At 36.6% G+C, this 21,901-nt stretch overlaps 1 long non-coding RNA gene across 1 annotated transcript in view; it reads left to right on the top strand.

Moving 5' to 3' along the window:
* Positions 1-21,901, top strand: part of LOC114011844 (uncharacterized) — a 146,412-nt gene that overhangs the window by 52,290 nt on the left and 72,221 nt on the right. Inside the window, exon 2 of the long non-coding RNA XR_003553957.2 lies at positions 21,271-21,329. This is a non-coding gene — a long non-coding RNA (uncharacterized LOC114011844). The remainder of the gene's footprint in view (positions 1-21,270; positions 21,330-21,901) is intronic.

The following is a 21,901-nucleotide window of genomic DNA, read 5'->3' as shown; positions in this document are numbered from 1 at the left end:
AGCTCTATTCCCAGGATAAGGGTAAGAATTCTTCCCTCATCTCCCACCACCACAGAAATAATCCTCATCCCGAGTCACTTTTTTTTAATCTTGGAAGTCAGGTACCACAGTGCTGTGTAATAGAATCAAATAGGTGCAATGAAAAGCCTGGCAGGGGAGTGGGAAAAGGCCAAAATCTCCAGGGCAGGCCAAGTCTTTGGCTTCTGGGCTGGGACAAATGTCTGAGGGAATGGGGAGTATGAAGAGAGGAAAAGGAGGAGGACAGTCTCGAGTTCTGGCCATTATGGTCACATTTCCCAGAAAGGGCAACAGAAAAGCAATATGATAATTTTATGGAGTGTATAACCTTTACTATTGGTGTGCACCAGAAAGAAATATGCACCGTTGTTTCTGATGGCAAATGTGTGAAGCTAAGTATGCTGGTCAGGTATTTTTTCAAATTTAGACTCAGTACTATGTTCTTATGTTGCTTCACATGAAGTGTTGTGAAAACTACAATCAATTCATAGTCCAAAACATAAAACTGTTTTGATGCATCCAGTAAAACCAAAATAGTCCAGCTTCATGCAAGATCCTTTCAATTTTCTGATGTGTTAAGCAGAAAAATGTATAAGGTTACCACATGCAGACATAATGCTTTGTGCAAAGTCCAGTGGGAAAGCTAAGGTACAGGGGTTAATGTTGACAGAAAGGCCAAATCCTGATTTCTTTGATGTTAATAGTAAAGTTTTTATTGAGTTTTCATTGAGGGATTAAGGTTTAGCGTACGTGTTCTTGTTTCTTTCAAGTTAGTGTAGTCTTAACATTGCTAACATTAACATTAAATAGTGTTTGCTAGTTCTGCTTTGTTGAACAAAAGAAAAATTTGTGTTCGGAGCATCTTTACTCCAATGTGTGTCCCTGCCAGATACTCAGAACTCTGATAGTTAAAACTGGTGTCTCATGATACCGTACAAATAATTCTTTTCCTTTTCCTTCTGTCCAAACAGAAATCTCAAGCTGACAGGAAACTGCAACTGGAATCGATAGATACTGCTTTTAAAATCCTTAGTATAAGAAGTGTTTTTATTATTTACTTTTGAACCTATAGGGCCTATAGCAATAAGCATGAAATTCTAAACACTCATAAAAGTTTTTTAAAACATATCTTTTTTCATCCCTTCAAGCGCTTTTTAAAGACCTATTAGGTTCTGTAAGCAAACAAATATTTTATCTTTTATATTAAAGGATTTTTTAGAAACAATTTGTAGTTAAAAGGCTTTGGTGTACAGCTATTTCTTACCCGAGGTACTGCTGATAAAGTGATGTAGGCATTAAACAGAAGAAGCAGCTTTAATCCAGATATTCTTTATGTGATTGACAATTACTGTACTAGTGTTATGTCTCAGCAGTAAGACCTATCATTTTCTTAAATGTGCAAGATAAAACCTCCTTTAAAATTTTTATGCTGGAGAAGCAGTTAAAAACAAAAACCATTTACAGAAAGTCAAAGCTGATATGTATTCCACATGAAACCCAGAAATGGAGAAGTAATCTTTCCTGTCTTTGTACCTATAGAAAAATACTGACTTAGAAATCAGTTAATCTTTCATGGTTTTGAAGAGTGAAGGAACACTGGATGTAACACGACTTGTAAGTTTGGGGACTAGGGAGATTCATTTTGCCACAAAGTTTAAATTTCCATTTAAAATAATTTATTCAAAAAAAAAATTTACAAGGAAAGTAAGCTTGCATTATTACCATAGATAAATATGCTAAATTCATTGCTATGGTTCAAAAAGCTTATAGTTGGAATATTGACAAACTAAAAATGCATTTTAAATTGCTGTCTGTTTAACTCTTAGCAAATTTGATTTTTGTTTCTTTGATACGAAAAATAAATCTAAAATGACGTGTATGCTTACATAACCTATGGCATTTGACATTAAGCCCTAGGAAGTGATTCAGCTGATGAGAAGATAGGGCTGAAGCAGTTGTACAAGCCCTCTGTCTCAGCTGGGGTAGCTTCAGATTTGCAATTGCATTTTAGAGATCAAATGAATTAAACTCTAAAGAAGCACAGAAAGGGTGACTACTTCAAAGGATTTTTAAATTGAAAAATAAACATAAAACAAAACCCAATAATTTATATAAACGTCTTAGAACCAGTACAAGTAATTAGGTATGGAAAAAAGTGACACCTGTTCAGAGAAACAATTTAGCTTTTAGATTTAAGCTAACACTGCTTAACCATTTGTTATTCTAACCATTCTACTCAGTTCAGGTCTAAAATAGTCCATAATGCATATATATCGCTGCATATATCTGCATAGATTATACACTAAGCGTTTAAGTTTATATTTACAATTCAACTTCAGAGTTTCTCAAAAGTAGGTCTATTTGCATTGCTTCTAATTCTGCAGTAGGTGGCAGTGGGTAGTGGAGAATATAGAAGAATATACAGTTTAGATGTCCAATTTTTTAAGGGAACTGAGTATTTTCTGCTTTTGAGCTATGTATATATCAAACAGAAAGGAATTTTCAAACAGAATTTCTAAATTTTCATAGTTAAATAGTAGCTTTTACAAAGTATTATGAAAATAAACTGATAACGGAGTCAAATGAAGATAAAAATACAGCACACATTTCTGTAAATAAGTGTGAAGCTGAGTCCACACACGGAAACCGAACTGAAGGCTTAAACTCAGGGGAAGGTTCAGCAGGGTAGCTTTGTAAGTTAGGAGAAAGTAGTGAACACAATTTACAAAAAGAAAAAACTGGCATTTCAATTTTATTTGTATTTCTTTGGAAGTTGTTTGCATTAATTTCAGTGTGCTGCTGGCTTTTGAAAATAGCACTGTAATTGTTGAAATGGAAAACAGTGGGATGGGAGAGGGTTTAGGCACAGTGGTGGCAGTTTGGAATATTAACAGAGTTTTGATAGGTTGATTGTGTGGGAGGATAAATGGGGAAGTTTACAACAGAGCTCTGATTTTGCATTCCTTGCACACCTGAAATATGGGAGCTTGAGGGTATACAGAATGTGAAATTGGATTAAAAAGTCTGTCAAAGAAGAACATTCTAAGTCTCGTTCATTATTGATTCCCGTTTCTTGCTTATCTGAAAAACTGGCTTGGTAGATTTATATAGAAAGTGCTCAGTCAGCACTGCCGATTATTCTCACATTTTCACCAGTGTATTTTGAGCTCCAAATAGAGGGACTAAGACTTTCCTAAGTGCAAGGCATTCACTAGCTCAGATCTCAAATACTTTGAACTGACCAGTAATTAGGAGTTCTTGTTTTGTTTTGTTTCCTGTTTTAATCTCCAGCTTTTAAAAGTGTGCAGCTGGAAGCTATTGAGTGCACAGTGTTTTGGAAAGCCTGGTCACACATACTGCTGGTCCTGGACTTTGGGACTAGCCAAGGGAAAACTTCTACTGAAACTGTACAACACTTTCTGATTTTGTGGCCAAACTCTTGATGTAGTAAAGTAATAAGAAAACATTGTTTAGATTAGAAAACAGTACAGTTGTACTTAATGTTAATTCTGTGATGATAAAGGTTAGCCAGGGATTAATATATTTTATCTTCTGTATGAATTAGTATTTTATACTACAAATAGGTATAAGCAAATCAACAGAAACAGAGGCAAAATGCTAATAGATTTAAAGTTGCTTGGAGTTTTGCTGTTGAGACTCAGTAGCAGTAAGATTATTGTAATCTCATTATGTTAGTTACTCATCATCTAGTTGTCTGTAAAATTTAAAATGCATAGTGTTTTGATAAAACTGATAATTATGAATTGCTTACAGTATGTTTCAAGAAAAGAAGAACATGGAACATATGCAAGAAGTAATGGTCACCACTTGCAAGAAACAGGCACACTTTATTCTGTTTTCAGTTGAAGGAACGACTCCAAAGTTAGATCCCAAAGTAACAGTACTTTCATCAAAAAATACCTATTTTATGTTTAAACTAAAAGGAAATCATTGACCCTATTAAACCATGGTTGACTACTTTCTTGGTTTATTTCTGCGTTATCTAGTTTTATTTTGGTAAATTGAACATTCTCAATGAAATTGTGCTAGTTTAAGTTTGAAATCATCCATTAATAACTTTGATTGTATTTGTGTGTGTTGTGTCTTATTCTTTTACATTCTTTTCTGTTGATTAAGATGCAACAAACATTGCATTGTTCTCTTGCAAACTGTATAGTAGAAATCTCTGTGATAAATCTTCAGTTCTACTGAACAGTAGTTTCAGGGCATATCGAAGTTCTCTTTGAAATGTAACCAGATTTTCATTTTCTATGTTGTTTATGGCTTTTCTTGTACTTTTGGAAATACTGCATTCTTGTTGTCTGACTAAATTTGGGGTTTTCTATGCTTCCTCTAAGTAAGAGGTAACCTTTCAGTGCTCTGCATTTAATGTCTATTACTATGATTTTTACCATCGATGTTTTTGCATTATAAATCTTCCAATGACTACTATTGTTGTGAATAATTGCAATTGTTTAGCAGTGTTTTAAATCAGGAGATTACTATTTTTAGGCATCTAGGAGTTCCTCATTCTTTCATGGACAATGCCACAAATGTCTCAAAATTTTTCTAAGTAACATAGGAGGAAAACTAAAAGGCATGATATGGCATTAGCTGTTAACTACAGGTTTTGACATTTACAAATTTTGGCATTCACAAATAGCTTTTGACTTTAAAATGGAACTGAAGCTTCCTATGTGTAAAGCATTGGGATTTGGGTTTGGGTTTTTTTTCTTTCCATATTCATTGCTTTGTAAAATTTTCCAGTATTCAAAAACTTCTCCCTTTCTTAGGCCATTAGAAGAAATCCTGTGAAGAACCTTGGTTCTGAATTGGGCTGTAAGTCTAAGAATCAAATATGAAATTAAGATATGTAAAAAATATAAGAAAATAGGAAGACAAAAGTGATGCTGTCTAATATGATGTGGTTGAGTTCTTTCAAGAAAAAATATTCTAATTGATTATATATGAGTTTAGTAGATTAATGTAAATAAATTTAACTAGGGAAATGGTAATTTTTGTTCTATTTATTGCTAATCTGCCAGCATCTTTATGCTTGTACAAATAAGTGCAGATAAAAACTCTTCAGGACACATGAATTGTGCCTGTTATGTCAATGAACATTAGCTGAACATCTGGCCCAGACTGGATTTGAAGGCAAGATATGACTTAATTTGCTAGTGCACAAACAAACAAGCAGAAAGAGTTAAAACCTGAGAACATCCCAGTAATGGTAAGGGAGTGCCTAGAGGCTAAAAGTTCTGAACTGGCCTCATGCAAGTCACAAATGTTTTGCACCTTTTATGCTTTGAAGATCTTCTGCTCTGACATGTGTAGAATTCTCTGTGGAATTTTGAATACCCAAATATCTGAATGCCTCTCTGCTGTTCTTTCTTGGTCTGCCAGAGATAAGACACCATGTGTCAGGTTCCCCGGTGAGATAAAATGAGGCCAGAGCTGAATTTGGCCTAATCACTGTCTCCATGAAATGGCCGTTAGTGTTACTGTAGTAGTAAAATACATCAGCTTTAGAAGATGAGTTGCCATCGCCAGTTCAGCAGATGCTGAATTATAGTTATCTGGATTAACAGCATGATATTGACAGAGAAGTGCTCTGACTGAATGTCACAGACTTAGAGATCTGAAGATGAAAATATCTAAGAAAATTATTAACGATGAGAAGAGCTTCATTTTTGCAAACCTGCAATAAGCTTAGAGCTGGGCATGGTGAATGATGTAGAAAATGTGAGTAGGAGGTGGCATGTTCTTGAACAGAAAGTTCTCCAGCATACTTCCCCACCTCCCTACACAATCTCGGTTTTTAAATGTATATGCGAATGCATGGCTACTTGTCTGGTAGTGGAAAGACAGTTGTGGCTTAATATTGTCACCAGTTTTCTCTTTCTCCCAAAAGTTCCCAAAGGATAGGATTGTGGTATAATCTTTTATTTTCTTTTTCATCCCCCTGAAATGAGGCAAACTACCATAATGTTTAATGAGGACTCACCTTATTGACATAATGTGAACAGCAGCAGCATACATGTGTGCAACGCTAAACAGAGGTATAAGGACACGGTTCCCTCTGAAAACCCCACAGAATTAAAATTTTAAGCTGGGGAAAAAAGATACTGTTAGCACAAAGAGAAGAAGGTGACTTCTGTTAATGAAATTATTTTCTCTATGCACTGTTTTAGTTTTGCATAAAATATCTCCAGCTAGCCTTCCTGAATAAAATAGTTAGAGTCCAATTTAGAATATAATTTTATAAAAATTGAAACTATCTACAGTTGCCTTCCTAGCTACTACCATCATTTCCCTGGCTTGTTCATTCCTAACACTGGTATGACTGATATGTGGTTGTTTCTCTTCTCCTTGCTTTCCACTTTTAATTCTCCCTCAATTCCAATCTTGGTATACATATTTGATGTTTAACTGTTTAAGGTGAAAAAAAAAGAATAATTTGAATGTCCAAAGGACATAGATTGCCCAAAGATAAACTGTTAAATGAATAAAAGAGAACAGGATGGAAATTGGTGTTAACATATGTTATGAAAATTTAACTCTGGCTAGTGAAAGTTGTTCATTTCCTTATAAAATCAAAGATCTGAAATGAGGTCTGTAAACTGCTTTGAAGTGAAGTGAAATCTCCTATGTCCAGTCCGATACTTAAAGCACCTAGGCAGCAAGCTGTCTAATCTAGTGCAGTGAATAAGAACAACAGGTTGAGCTATCCTAATAAAATTGTGAAAAACTGTGTATAGTTCTGAGGCTCAGGGCATCTGACTGTGGTGTTGGTTTGAGACAAAACTGTGCATTCGTTTCTTGTAATATGACAGAGGTGTATGGCTTATTCTTTTGTGTTTCTTCATATCTTCCAGTTATCTTCCTGAATGATATTATAAAGGTTTATGTATCAGCCAGTTGTAACCTCTTAACATGCTTTTAATAGCTGCCAGAGGTAGCATGTCTCTTCCACTACTTGTCACTTCTTGTTGCTACTTACTGTAGTTGCCAATTTCCAGCTGACAGGATGGATGAGAAGATAATTTGCTGCACTTGTTTGTTATTTTGTTTCATTTTTTTTCTTAATGTTCTCACTCATTGCTTCTTAAGCATTTTTGCTTTAGAACAGGGCTATTTTTAATTGTTGGAGAAATATTCACTCAGTAAACACTTTGACCAGGAATCCATAAACCATTTTGATTCTGTATTCTAATTCAGAAGATGATCTGTCAGAATTAATTGAGAATGCCTTAATGCAATCAAGTCCAGTTCATTAGGCAAACACTTAAATTATTAATTTAAATACTGGGTAGTTCAACAGCATTTATGACAGTAACAAATACCAACGTATTTTAATTTTTAAATTCCTCCTGTGTACAAAGTTGATGTCCTGCTATAGCTACTGCTGTTAGACATAAATAGTTTCACCTTGCTAAGGTTTTACCTTTTTGGAGTCTTTTGAAGTATTCTGTTCAGAAAAGGTTTATGAAACAAAAATGTAGCTTTTTAAGTATAGGGTGCTTAAAATTAATCAAGCATAGAGTGTGATTTTAATTCTTGTAACTCTGTTTGGGACCAAGTAGAGTTACACCAGAGATGAACTTGAACCAGGAAGTTTAGTGTCATGCAATTTCATCAATTTATAGAACACTGTAAATTAAGGTATAATTATGTAGCATAAATCTAGTTCTTCAGTATTTTAGCAAATCCCATTGCTTTAGTGCTGAGGAAAAGAATCTGTTCATAAAATAAACTAATCCCACTCACATTTTTAATTGCCTTCTACCTCTATAATCCAGGACACAGGGGTTCCCTGAAGAAGAAATAAAAGGGAGAAGGGGAATAAAAGGTGAGGGAAATTAGTTAAGGGGACAGAAGAAGCAATAAAGTGAACAGTGATGTGATGGCTGTGAGCTGGGGACATACAAAGTCTTGAAAAGGCTGCATAGATTCAACCCATTTCATAGAATCATAGAATGGTTTGAGTTGGAAGGGACCTCTGAAGATCACCTAGTCCAACCCCCCTGCAGTGAGGAGTGACATTGTCAACTAGACAAGGTTTCCAGAGCCTCGACCAGTCTGACCTTGAATGTTTCCAGGGATGGGGCATCTACCACTTCTCTGGTCAACCTGTGCCAGTGTTTCAATACTTTCATCATAAAGCATTTCTTCCTTATATCTAGTTTGAATCTACCCTCTTTTAGTTTAAAACCATTACCCCCTGTCCTATCACTACAAGCCCTACTAAGAAGTCTGTTCCCGTCTTTCTTATAAGCCCCTTTAAGAACTGAAAGGCCGTAACAAGGTCTCGGAGCCTTCTGTTCTCCAGGCTGTACAACCCCAGCTCTCACAGCCTGTCCTCACAGGGGAGATGTGCCAGCCCCCTCTGATCATTTTTGTGGCCCTCTTCTGGACCCACTTCAATGGGTCCATGTCCTTTTTGTACTGAGGACCCCAGCGCTGGATGCAGCACTTCAGGTGGGGTCTCACCAGAGTGGAGTAGAGGGGCAGAGTCACCTCCCTTGACCTGCTGGTCACACTTCTTTTGATGCTGCCCAGGATACAGTTGGCTTTCTGGGACGCAAACACACATTGCTGGTGAATATCCAGCTTTTCATCCACCAGTACTCTGGAGTCCTTCTCAGCAGGAGAATGCCTTCGTTGCCCAGCCTGTCTTGATACCAGGGGTTGCCCTGATCCAGGTGCAGGACCTTGCACTTGGCCCTGTTGACACCCATGAGGTTCCCATGGGCCCACTTCTCCAGCTTGTCCAGGTCCCTCTGAATGGCGTCCCATCCCTCAGTCATGTCAACCGCACCACTCAGCTTGATGTCATCTGCAAATTTGCTGAGGGTTCACTTGATCCAACTGTCTATGTCACTGATGAAGATACTAAACAGTACTGGTCCCAGTTTGTACTTTCTGCTCTCTGAGGTGCCCACTTGCGCAACCTTAGCAATGTCTGTGCGCAGGGTTTTGTGTGATTGTCTCGATCATGCTTGCCTTAAACCATACCTGCCTGCGTGGAAGTGAGGGTAGATTCTCTGGGAGTGATACACCTACTTGTGAAAACACAGATAGGATGGGTAAAGGAGCGATGAGTGTCTGCCTGGTGTTCCAGAGGCATGTGTTAGACCAGGTTCAGGGCTGGCAAAGGGTATTCTCTTCACATAAAACAAGTGGAAGCTGGGAGGTATGCAGCAATAATTTCTAAAGTATGTTTGCTGATGGACTCAATGGACCTGTTGTAAAGCCATATATAGTCTTGCCATACGTCACTGCGGGAATTTTAATATATACTTTGTTAGGTTTTTTTAATTATTATTATTGCAAGAACTTAGCTTTGCGTTCAGTTGTAATCCTTTACAGTCAGTTTCACTTAGCCTTTAAATACATTTACAGCATGTCGATTTTCTAGTCTTCGTTTTACTAATTTGAAATGCTCCTAAGTTATTTTGGTTTAGTTTTTATTTTTTAAACTATACTAGCATGGTCAAATATGGCACAGAATACTGTTAGCATCCTTAATAATTGCATCTGGCTTGTGTTTTTTCTCTATTTGTGTTCTCTGGAATATTAAAAGTATTTATTTAGTAGTAAATCTTTGCCACTTTTAACATTGTAGCTTGTGTAGGTTATGTTTGTTGAAACATTTTGTTACATGAAACACGGTCTTAGCCCTCACTATTTTTTTGTGTTGTTGGAAGGAAAATTATCTGAAAAGAGGAAGCTTCACTTTATAAATGGTATTTACAGAATTAACAAAAAGAGTATTCAAGCTGAATGTTGTATTTTGAGTTGCGGAAGGACTGGTAAACAATACTGAAGAGGTGGATTTTAAAAATCATTCCAAACAGAAAGCATATAGCATTGGAGAAAGCACAGAAACTGAAATTAGTCTCACAGATAGAGCAGAAAGTAATGTAAGAAGGCACAGAAATGTGTCTGCATCATCTGTATACAGGTCAAATCAACTGGGCAAAAGTCTTTAGCACCAGCTGAGCATTCAGCTGACAAACCGGCATACCAAGTCCCATCCAAAAGGATCTAAAAAGTGTGAGAGTCACTCAGCTGGCCTCTGGCTTGCAATGCTCCCTTTGTTACCAGTCTCATGTACTCTGCCTGAACAATTTGCGGATTTCTAAATACCTGCAGAATCTGTGTTTCAAAGCTAGTCAGGAGCATATGACATGCGAGGCCCAGCAGCAAGATGCAGGTGACAGTGTGCTACTACTCTTGAGGGCTGTCTCTTTTGGTAGGATGCACACAGAACAAAGCTTGGCAAGATGTGTTCCCGTGTAGCCTTTCACTACAAGTCCTTTCCTGTCACTTGATCTAGCTCTCACATAAACACACGCACACGTGCACACAAGCACCTTTGACCATGTGGCTTAGCACATGTATATTCACACCTATTATGTGACCTGCCAAGCATGCCGTTTTTGCCTTTCATCACGTATCCTAGCACATACCATTTTGTATCACTACTTTCAGCAGTTAAGAAGCCTGGCTATGAAAAAATACTGTCTATGTAATGGTGCTTGGTTCGTGATTAACTGATTTTGAGTCACATATTTAGATTAAACATTTCCAAGATTTTATTTAATCTGGTAAAAATAACTAAGGGAGAAAAAATTTACCAAAGAAATATTGTGAGATGAAATTTTTGGTTTTCAATTAAGTGATTTAGATGAATCTATTATTCGAAATGGGTTGTAAAAATACTGTAGAAGTCTTCCTAGAGTATATTTTTATTTAGTTGTATATTACTGGTATAATAATACTACGTTTTATATGCCTACTTAATACTTTTTACACCTCTCTGACAAGATTTCTATAAAAGAGATAGACATGTTTTTCTTTTGTCACCTTTTAATTCTGTATGGCGAAAGCAGTTCATAGCTACATCTGAGTTGTTTCTGTTCTCTCTTGTCTTTCAAGAATGTTTGGTGTTTAATGAGGAGAGAGCTAAAGAGACTGTATTTTCTCTCTTTCCCTCATTAACCCTATCTTCCATTCCCTTTTGACAGTGGTGCTATTTGACCTGGTCTAATATGGCTTCCCTTCAAAATCTGGGTGATGTCAAAGAGAGAGGAAAATCAAGACAAAGTTAATGAGGTGGCAGTGGGAGCTTAAGCATCTTTCTCAAATGTTTCATACTTCTGAACAGATAGTACAAATTTGACTCCATACTTCAATGACTGTTTAAAAGCATTAATACTACGCAGCAAATAGATTAAGCAAACCTTGTGAAGAATCCATAGTTCAGATGTTATTCATGCTGTTCAGGGTGTGTGGGCATACCTCTGTATTTGAAGAACAGAGCATACAGAAGGTATGACAAAATTCACTCAATAAAAGGAACAGGTTTAAATTTTTTCCTCAGGAAATTGCCTGAGATATAAGATTTCCCCACATAATCAAAGGAAGTAAACATCAGGGATTGTATTATAATTTATGTGTTTCCTAATACCATCCCTGTTAGAAAAAATCTAGCATTTAATAATATTTATATTTTTAAAATAGAAGTAACCCAAGGTTTTCTTTTTCTCATTGTATTAATGCAGTTCCATTAAAAATTGTGACAGTTATAGGATCTAGAATTTCAATGGTGAGATTTGACCATTTGAGTATCCTAATCTAAACTTGCACTTTTCATCTTCCCCTTCAGAGTCTTTTAAGCATATGCAGGAGAAGTGAATTATCACAGTGGCATTGCTTCACAGCAGCCTACAAATATTGGATAACCATCATCAGAAATGTATAAACAAGTTGTTGTTAGGTATTATCAGACAGCTTTGTAAATGAGTAAATGTAGGCATGGGCAGGAGTAAAATTGCTTTGCCATGTTTACACAGCAAGTAGCGTCGGTCTCAGGAACAGAACTGAAGGGTCCTTGGTCTGAAGCACAGCACCTACACTGGCTTTTTTTACAAAGGAAGTAGTTTCTTGAAGGAGTAATGTGCATGTTGTTACTGCTTTATATCACTTCAATTCTGAGTGTGTCCAATGTGCTGAATAACAAAATTAGGGCTTGTGAAGGATGGCTGAACCAAGAAATGTCCCCTGGGGTGAGCTTACTTTTAATAGAAATCTTTTTTTGGGGGGTGGCATGGAGGGAAGACGTCCTCTTCTTTTTTAAAAAACATTTTTTTGCAATAGAACCCAGATCATCCTTTCCCCCACTTCCCCCTTCTCCCGCACCCTTTTACAAGTATTTTTCTTGTATGATTGAAAAGCCCTTAGTTTTGTTCAGGGGAAAAGCCTCATGCTGAGAAGTAAGGGATGCCAGTTGTGCACTTAATCAAAGTGGCATGCTCCACACTTTGTTTCTGAGTAATTTCCGTAGCAAACTCATGTGATCTGTATGTTTTTCTTGCCGGAATCAAGTCTAAAGTTTGAAACTGACTCAGTTGTTACCGCAGCTGACAGGTGAAGGAAAAGGGTTTTGGGGGAGGCAGGGAGATGGGGTTCAACTCTATTCAGGTTGCTGAAAGGAAATGAAAAGGATGATTTGAAAACCACAAATACTGGGATGAAAGATTACAGATACTGAACAGTAACTGTCCACAGTAAATTGTTGATTGGAGTATCTGTATTAGGTGATGTTTGTAGTCTCTACATGTAGGATGATGGAAAACACAGATTATGGCAGTGAAAGTAGAACAACGATGGAGTCTGATTCTTTGTTTCCACTTTTCAAAGGCTTTTTTTTTTTTTTTTTTTTTTTGATAAGGCCCAGGAAATTGTTAGCAGCATGCTGGTGGGAACCTATGGAAAAGAATACACACTGTATCAATGGTGCAGTTCTTATCCCAAGAGCTGTGTTGGTGGGTGTGGGAATAGTGTGCTTTCAATGTGAGCTGTTGCAATGAGATAGCATTGAGAAACCAGGGCAGAGAACAGCACGGATTTAGTCTGGGGAACTAAGGGCTTTATCCAGCAGTAATGTGTGTAAGGACAGACAATGTAACACTGTATTTGGTTTAACAACAAAGAACTGTAAAAGGATTTGATAGTAAGGGATTGGCAGAAAAGCTGAATGTATCTGCACAGTGCAGTATTTTTTTAAAAAGGTATTGAAGTGATATACTTAAAACTTTAAAAGGCAGTGTTTAAAGTTACCTATAACATATTATTTTTGAGTAGGGTTGTTTAACAACAGTGAAGGCTTATTAAGCAAAGGACTGAAGAGACAGCTAGTATTTTGTTGCAGTATTGGAATAAGAAGCAAGAGGAGGCACATGTGGAAAAGCAGGACTGACAGGTCTTTTTGCAAAGGTTTATTTTCATTACTGCATTTGATTTCTGGATACATTTGTGGCCAACATCACTGGGAAATCCCAGAAAAATATTCATCTCCCATTCTGTATATGCCTATTTTGTTTTGATATTTAAATGGCAGCAAGTTTTGGCTGCAACTTCAGCAAGACACCACATATTCATTGGAGCTACTTGGGCTTAAAATAAGCAAATGTCTCTATGAAGCCTATATGGTAACGAGGTAAATATTGCTACAGCGCATGCACGCTGGTTATCTTTCAGAAGGAAATAGCAGTTCTGTTGTCTGTACAGCAGCTGTCATGACAAATGAAACTTAAAATAAGCTTTGTAAATCATTGATATGCCACTACTGGCATATTTGGCCAAAGGTGTGAGTGATTAAATGATCCTATGTGCCAGTAGCGGTTCTGCTGAGGGAAGGATTACAGACTAGGAAATTCAGTATGTGTCTGTCTTTTGCCCTTGTGTCTGGAGACATGTCCCCCTTTTCCAGCACAGGAAAATATTCTGGCAAGACAGGTAAAATCAGTTAGTAATGCAGGCAAGTTTTCCAGTTTAATTTTTGGTTGTTGCCAGACAGAACTTTTTGAAGATCTCGGCAAAGGCATCGCTGACTAAAAAAGATCATATAAACGGATGCTTAGACTAGACGTATGTAGATCTGTGTTGCGTAGTTGGTGAAAATTTCTAGTGAATTGAGAACGATGTGTAGTTAACCTCCTCTGCAATGTGTGGACCTATCTCTGAACTTAAAATACAAAATTGCATTTTATGGTTTTGTGACCTGCATGACTTCCATTAGTGGGTGAACAGAAGCATCTAAATCCATTGCAATACTCTTAAATGGAAAGATGCCCTTAGGAATCCCTTCTGTTGTGTACGAAAATACAATTATGTGGTTAACATTTTGAAATGTAAGTGAATGGCTGCCACTCTGTCTGAACTGTTAGATTAATATTGTATAAAATGCTAGCCACATTGTCAGTCTCCAGAACAGTGCATTTTGCACTTCTGATGTTCCAGAATAATATGGCATCTTTCTGACCCCAAAATAGCCTATGGAGATCTTCAGCAAGCTTGCTAGATACTTGAATATTGTATCATTTCTCAGGTAAGACATTTAAAAACAAGAAAGAGAAAGTTTCTTCAGGTCCATTCCAAAATTAAAAGGCAAAGATTAGAATATTTTAACAGGTAAATGGGACTAATAAAACTGGTTTTGCCTATATGTGCACAGCAAAACTGAAGTGAGAGTATTAAGTCTTTCACATTGTCTTGCATGCATTTTTAAGATGCACCTTATGGAGACATTCTGTTAATTCCCTGTGAACAGACAGACTACATGATGTATGTCTACAATTCCATAGCTTCTTGTTGGACATTCACTGCTTGTCTGCAGGCAGCAGAGAAGCTAAATAAAATTAATGAGGGAAAATGTTTTTTGACTGGGGGAAGGGAGGGTTAGAGGCAAGATTAGGGTGAGTAGAGACGTCTTAACAACATATTTTCATTTATTTCACTGTAATATCTTTTTTTTAACTGCATACACTTCAAAGATAATGCAAAATTGGAATTACGAATATTGCTGCTTTGTAGTGAATGTATTGCAAGATTCTTAAATAATTAAATTATGCAAGTTCTTAAAATGGAGTGTAATTAGCCATTAATGAGCAAAATCTGTTGCTGTGCAGAGTTGATATACTCCAAGCAGACTGTCCTTAAGTTTTACAGGATTTGGTTTAATTTCTAAATGCATATGTGTAGTATAAATCAACTGTTGTATATCTTGTAAGATAATCACTAAATTAGCTAGCAAGTTACGTAACATACCAAATACTTAATTTTAGTATAATAAATTATAGATTTGTCAATGACTCAGTTTTCTGCTTCTGTTTAATGAGAAGCTTGGTTTAGAAACATGGTAAGGAAAGGTTTGATACTAACAGGGATTAATAAATTTAAAAATAATAGTTTTGGCACATGAAGGTGGCAGTTTATCACTCATAAACTCACAGTTGAAATTCATACTACACCAAATCTCCATGAACAATGCTGTCATTTAATGGCCATTGGAAATACAAATAAATACATTATACTGCATCTTGTTCTTAGTGGGATAATTCTGATTGTCGGAGACTACTTTCTCAATTAGTACTAGCAACTAAAAACATACCTTTTAAAGTGTGTAGGCATAAAGAGTAAGGAATGAATGGAATCTGATGCCCTGGGAGGTGGTCGAGGCAGATGCACATTCGAGACACTGCACAGAAATTTACATTTCTGCACTTGGACTAGATTCCCCTAGTACTGAACTAACCAGAGATCTCATTGGAATCAATGAAAAACTCCCACCTCTAAAAACTTTCAGGTTATGTACCTTACAGGATTAAGCCAACCAATAATAGAAGGTTCTTTTGATTGTTAAAAACGATCATTAATAAGCAACAGCAAAATAGGAACACGATCATAGACTACTTCATAAGGAAAACATGCATTTTCCTAATGTTGGCACTTCTGCAAAAATACAGTTAATCTTATTTAAGTAAATGCCATGTGTTTGGGACTGTGGTTAATCTGAAAAAATTGTAGGAGTTTGCTGGCGTTTGCCAGTTCTTAAAAGCTCTATGGTATACAGCACTGCCTTCAGTGATCTAATTAAGGATATTGCAAAGATGAAGAGCTTTGTAGACTGTTGTCCTATGTTTTTTTTACTTTTTGACTCATTTTCTTTATCAATAATGGGTCAAATTCTTTTCCTAGTGAACTGCTGAAACTTAGTTTTAGTCAGTCATACACACTAGTTACAGATTTGAAATGCTGATCCTAAGACTACGTCATTTAATTTTTGAAAGAACTTTGCAAATGTTCCTCAGCAGAGGTAAAGAAGAAAATAATGTGATCCTTTTTCTTTTGCTCCTCTTTCCTGAAATACAAAAAAATAAATTTAAACATAAGACTTTTTCTTTCTTTTTAACTTGGGTTGTTTGTTTGGGGTTTTTTTGGGGGGGTGGGGTGGGGTGGATAGTTGGGATTTTTGTTTTAAGCTGTGAGGGTGGTCACTTGCACAGGTTGCCCAGAGAGTCTCTGCCTCTGGAAATTAGACATGGCCCTGCGAGAGCTGGCTCTGCTCTAAGCAGGACGGTGCAGAGGTGCCTTCCAACCTCAGCTATTCTCTGAATCTCCAGTTAGAATGAACATCTGTGGTTAGTGGAGACAGAAGTGATTAGGAAGAATTTTATTTTATTTTGTTAAAGGCACCAGTCCACCTAAGAAATTGAACCTTTCAAAATGCAAACATGAGTTCAGCTTATCAGTGAAGAAGAGAGAACAATATTCAGCTTTTCATGATTCTAAAATATCCTCAGTGGTACGTGCTTACCAGGCAGGCTGGGACTGGTTCACTCACTTCAACATAAGGAGCCAAATGAGGAAAAAATCTAAAAGATGGTGAAGTGAGGAACATGGAAACTTCTAAAGCAAAAGAAATTAATATTTCCAAAATAAGTTTTAGGCCAGACAGTAAAAAAATAATTTGATACGTACAAATCGTGTACAGAATTTTCTGCCTGGTTCAGGAAGCTTCAAGAATCTGCATAAATAGGAGATAAGCAATGGAACGAAAGGCTAAACATACAGCTTCATGAAAGGGTTGTTGTTTTAATCAATGAATAATTCACTTTGGAAAAGAGAGGCTTAGGATGCTAAGATAGTTTTTGTGTTCTATTTTTCTATAGTATTATTAACTTTACTACTAAAAAGCATAGATACTGTGTGATAGTCAAAATGAGGTCTGATTTGTGAGTACAGAATAGTTCTCAGCATCTATTATGCTTCCTAGCTTCCCTAACTTCCATAATCGTCTTCACGCAGGAACATTCCTGCTGTAAGAGAGGGTAATACAGTCTCCCTGCACTAGAGGACCATTTGTATTTGATTAGAATGTGCTACCAAGTCTGTTCTTACCCTAAGATTTGGGGATTTCATCTGAGTGATGAAATGTATGGTGGCCGTATATTTGCCGGACAAATTTCTCCTTTGTACTGTGGAGCTAAAACTGCTGTGCTGCTAGTTTTGCTTGTATTGTAATGTTGCTTCAAATATAGTCAAAGTCACTCAGAATAAAAAATGGAATTCTTTTCAATATGTTCCTGAAAACAATTATTGTTAATTAACTAACAGTTTTAAAGCTTTTCAGGAGATTCCAATGCATGTCACTGTAAAAGTGCTAAGTATTATCATGCCAGTGTTTAGTAATGATTGTAACTTCAGTAAAAAATCTTCAAACTCTTAGAAACTGATAAATTAGCTATTTTCTTGGCAGTGTTTGCAAAAAACACACTGTAAAATGACTTGTTTTTAAATTTATGTTAAACTGGTAGTAAAAATACATATGGTTACTTTTACTGCTGAAGATGTGCTGCTGTGTGTTGATCATCCTTTAGTGCATTTTGAATGATAGTTAGTCTGTGGGGACCGGTGAAGACCTCCAATTAATTATTACTGGAGAACATGAAATCATAAACAAAATTCCTTGTAATAAATTTTTAAAATGAGATTGCATGTTTTATTTACGGTACTGGTCCATTTTGGGGCTTTAAATCTATGAACGAAAACAAACATGCTTTTTATCAAACTGAAATAAAAAATATCAATAGTATTTCTTTCTTATCAAAGTAGGACACAATATATGAACTGGACTTCTAAATAACTGCAGGGAGAAAATCAAGGGAAGGAGAGAAGATTTACTTTTCTCTAATTCATGGAGAATGATTGAGAATATATATGTACACAATACATATAAACAATATGGAAAACAGCAAATGCTTCCAATCATAGTGATATTTATTAATTGTTAAGGTAGCTGATGGAATTCTTTTATAAGAAGTGTTTGTTAAAGACAAAGCTATTAACTAAGAACTCTCATAATTATCACATATATTTAGAGCAGAAGTTGGTTTTGTTTTAGTCAGAGGAGCAGCGATGCTGAGGATATGCAATAGTTTCAAATATGTTTGGAGGCAAAATCCTGCTACAAACATATGGCTAAAGGTGCTTCTTGTCCCTTAGGGATCATAGCTGAAATGACAAAACAAAGAAGGAAATATGATCGAATAATAAAATAAGAGCCGATGTTCACCCAAATCTTTCACTAGATTCAGGTATCTTTTTATTTTAAATTATTATTCTCACTCTCATTTGTCTTTTAGATCACAGATTCAATCCATCTGTCTGGAAAATGCGAAGTACACAATAGATATGCTGCAGTTTAATAGACAAATATTAATAGATGAGATTAAGGGTTTCTTTCACTGAAATGCTTGGAAATTCCATAGTCTGTTTTTTTCTTGCCATTTAAAATATTTTTCTGCCTTCCTACTAGAAACAGTATGCCTTCTTTTCCATGTTCCATCAGGACAATTTACTTCTCCCTTCACCCAGTCAAACTGGTTCACCTTCTTTGCAACTCTGACTTAACCAATTAACCTACACCTTCATAGGCAATGGGTATCTCAAAACGGTTTCTGGCTCTGGGAGTTGTGTCATGACACCATGGTATCAAAATGTGTTTTAAGCAAAAAATTATCAGAGTGTGTCTACTGGAGCCGGCAGGAATTTTGGAGAGCTTAATCCAAATGTATCTACAGGTCTTGCAACCTGGAGACTCCTGGTCCAAGTGGACCTAGTACTTCTTCATCAAGTGATTATTTGGGCTCTTTTCCAAATGCCATGAATTTTTGCACTAGCCAGATAGACAGTTATGTCCATGACCTATATTGCTGCCTCTCTCTTTACTCATATAGAATTATAAAGTTGTAACATAGTGCCAGGGCAATGCTGTGTCTCAGTTGAGTTTTCTTAAAGTCTTAAGTTCCTTTCATCTCCCTGTGATACAGTTCTGTCTAATTCATACAATCCTTTCTTCCTCATTAGAAAAGGCATCATCAAATCACTTCCCAGTTTCCCATAACTTTCTTCTGGGTGCTGCCTGATTCTCACGGAGTCGTGATTACCAGTTACATATTTCAGTCTCTTAGTTCCTGGGTTACAAACCAGTAGGAGAGCACAGTGCAGAAATTAAATTTTCTTGGCTTTCCCTGATGATGGGGTAAGCATTGCTGGAACCTCCCCTATGAAATCATTACGGGTCACTGCAAATCTCTTCCCTTTTCCTCCTGCTCATGGTTTGACTTTTTGTTCCAGCAATGAGAGAGGAGTGGGCTACTTGCAACCTTATTACTATGTGGCTGCACCATGTTTGACAGTGGTCAGCTCAGTCATCCTTTTGCATATTTGTTAGACACGTGCATGTTTCTAGTCTTAAGTGATATTGTTCAGATCACAGCACCACTGGAACGTCAGTGCATGTGTCACTAATTTTTCACAAAGTGCTATGAAAAAATGCTTGAGAAAGTGCAACAAAAATACTAATCAGAATCTGAAGAAGGACTGCCAACAAGCCAAGTTCATCGACATTCAGAACTTTAATACACAGACATTCAAATGTCTATTTAGGAAAAAAGCCAGTCACTATGGTCTTCTCTCTGGGCCTGAAAAGTAGGGCCTTTGATGTACTCACTCTCAGTTTACTCTGTGTTTTTATTAACAAAGGGATTTGTAGCATCAAATTGCTACTGCAGGAGTAAAAATATATATATACAGAGGAATAAAATAGTCCATTCAATGTGGAAAGAGGGATAGAACATATTATTAACTCCTAATAAATGCAGGAACAACATAGCCTGTGGAAAAATAGATTATGCTAATGTATCAATAAAACATACTTGCAGGTTTCCATACAGAACAATGCAGCATATGATTATCAGTCACTATTTAAGCATAGGGTTACCGGTCCCTATTTGCATGATAGTATATGGAAGGTTTTCCAAGATCTTGGGCAACACAAGATTCTTCCTAAAAGTAAATTCCATTTTGAATCAATACTAGGATTCAATGCGTGGTATAGAATAGTGGAAAGGACCCCATCTGAGAGGAACTGGTAATGAGCTCAAGCCTGAACATCATAATTAGGGTCATCTTAAATAACTTTACTTGTCTAAAGGTTACTTGTCTCGCATAAACTATTCTTCTGGACTCTTTTCATAGCTGGGTGGGGAACAGACACCTACAGAGAGGAAATGTTTCCTGCTATAATAGACGTTAGGGATAAATCATGTGCTGGGCAAAACCAGACAACTGAATTAGAAAACTAATATTTTCATGTCTAAAGAAATTTAAGATGGTTATAGAAGGTGTGTGTGCCCATATATTTATTTGAAAGTGACAGAAGAGAGGTTTTGGACCCTGAAGATCCTTGAAGATTTTCAAAAGCTGACTGGATGAGTCCTGAGAAATCTGATTTAGTTTTGAATTTAACCCTCCCTTGAGCAGGTGATTAGACTAGATGGCTTCCATGGGGCCATCCTAACCTAAATAATTTTAATGAATTCCGTTCTGGTACTTAATTTCTGTTCTTCCTTTGGTAATTATAAAATCTAAGCTCTAAGTAATAATACCTGCAAGCTGTCTTCTGTGCTATTGCCTTGAGAAGTTTAGAGTTACTCTATTCACAATGAATAATTGGTTTTGTTATTCTCTTGTATCATATCCCTGTGTGCAGAATTTTGAGAAAGATGTCTGTGGAAAATAACTGGGAGAGGGCCAGAAGGATTTTTTAGGGTAAACTTTGCTTGCTGAGTAATCTACTCACCTTATATTTTTAACAGCATTTCAACCAAATCTAGAAATAGGAAGCCTAATGGAAAATTTTCCAAAGATAGTTAAGTAATACCATTCTTGTGGGATAAAAGCATCTTTGTTACAAATAGAGTGTTTCTGCTTTTTCTTCATCTGTTTTTTCAATGCATACCATCTTTTATCTTTCTCCTTCCACTATTTTGAAATTACCATTGTATGTTGCTTGTGCTTTATTCAGTTTGTCATGTATTTTTGTTCTTTTTTGCTTAGCTGGTGCTTCTGTGACACCCACCTGCAACAGCTTCTGAACTTCTCTCAAGTGTCAGTTGGTGAGTAACCTTTTTTGCTATCAGGTTATTATAATCCAAGGTCCACCACTGTAGTTTCACTTTAGTGTTCCTCCCTTTCCCCAAACTTCTTCTCCTATCACATTATTATTGCAATACTTCAGCTGCTCTTCCTTTGTAGTCTAGTTTTCTTCTCTCTTTCTGATCTCTGCTTTTTTAAAATGTTTATTATTTTTAATGACTTGTAAGCATGCTACTGATGCACTGGTGGTACTAATAATATGACCTTACCAGGACTGAACCTTTCTGGTTAGCATTTTCTGATTTAGTAGTTGAAGATGAACCTTTGTGGATATAGCTGCAGCACCAATAAAACCCTACATAAACAAACATATGTGCATAAGTAAGAAATACAAGAGACACATCTGAGTTTTATTTAAGTGGTTTAGATCAGGCTGAGGAGCTGTACTACAGTGTTAGCAACTGAAGAGGGCTAAGATGGGTACAAAGCATGTGCGAGAAACCACAGTGTAAGTGGCAGCCATGTGATGGACTGGCCACCCAGGTAGTCAGTCCCTCAGACCCCTTCAATGTCACAGAGAACTGGGCAGCCG

The sequence above is a fragment of the Falco peregrinus genome, chromosome 9 (genome assembly GCF_023634155.1).
Source record: "Falco peregrinus isolate bFalPer1 chromosome 9, bFalPer1.pri, whole genome shotgun sequence".
Classification (NCBI taxonomy): domain Eukaryota; kingdom Metazoa; phylum Chordata; class Aves; order Falconiformes; family Falconidae; genus Falco; species Falco peregrinus.
The sequence above is the reverse complement of the archived record's forward strand: the minus strand, read 5'-3'. Positions and strand labels throughout refer to the sequence as shown.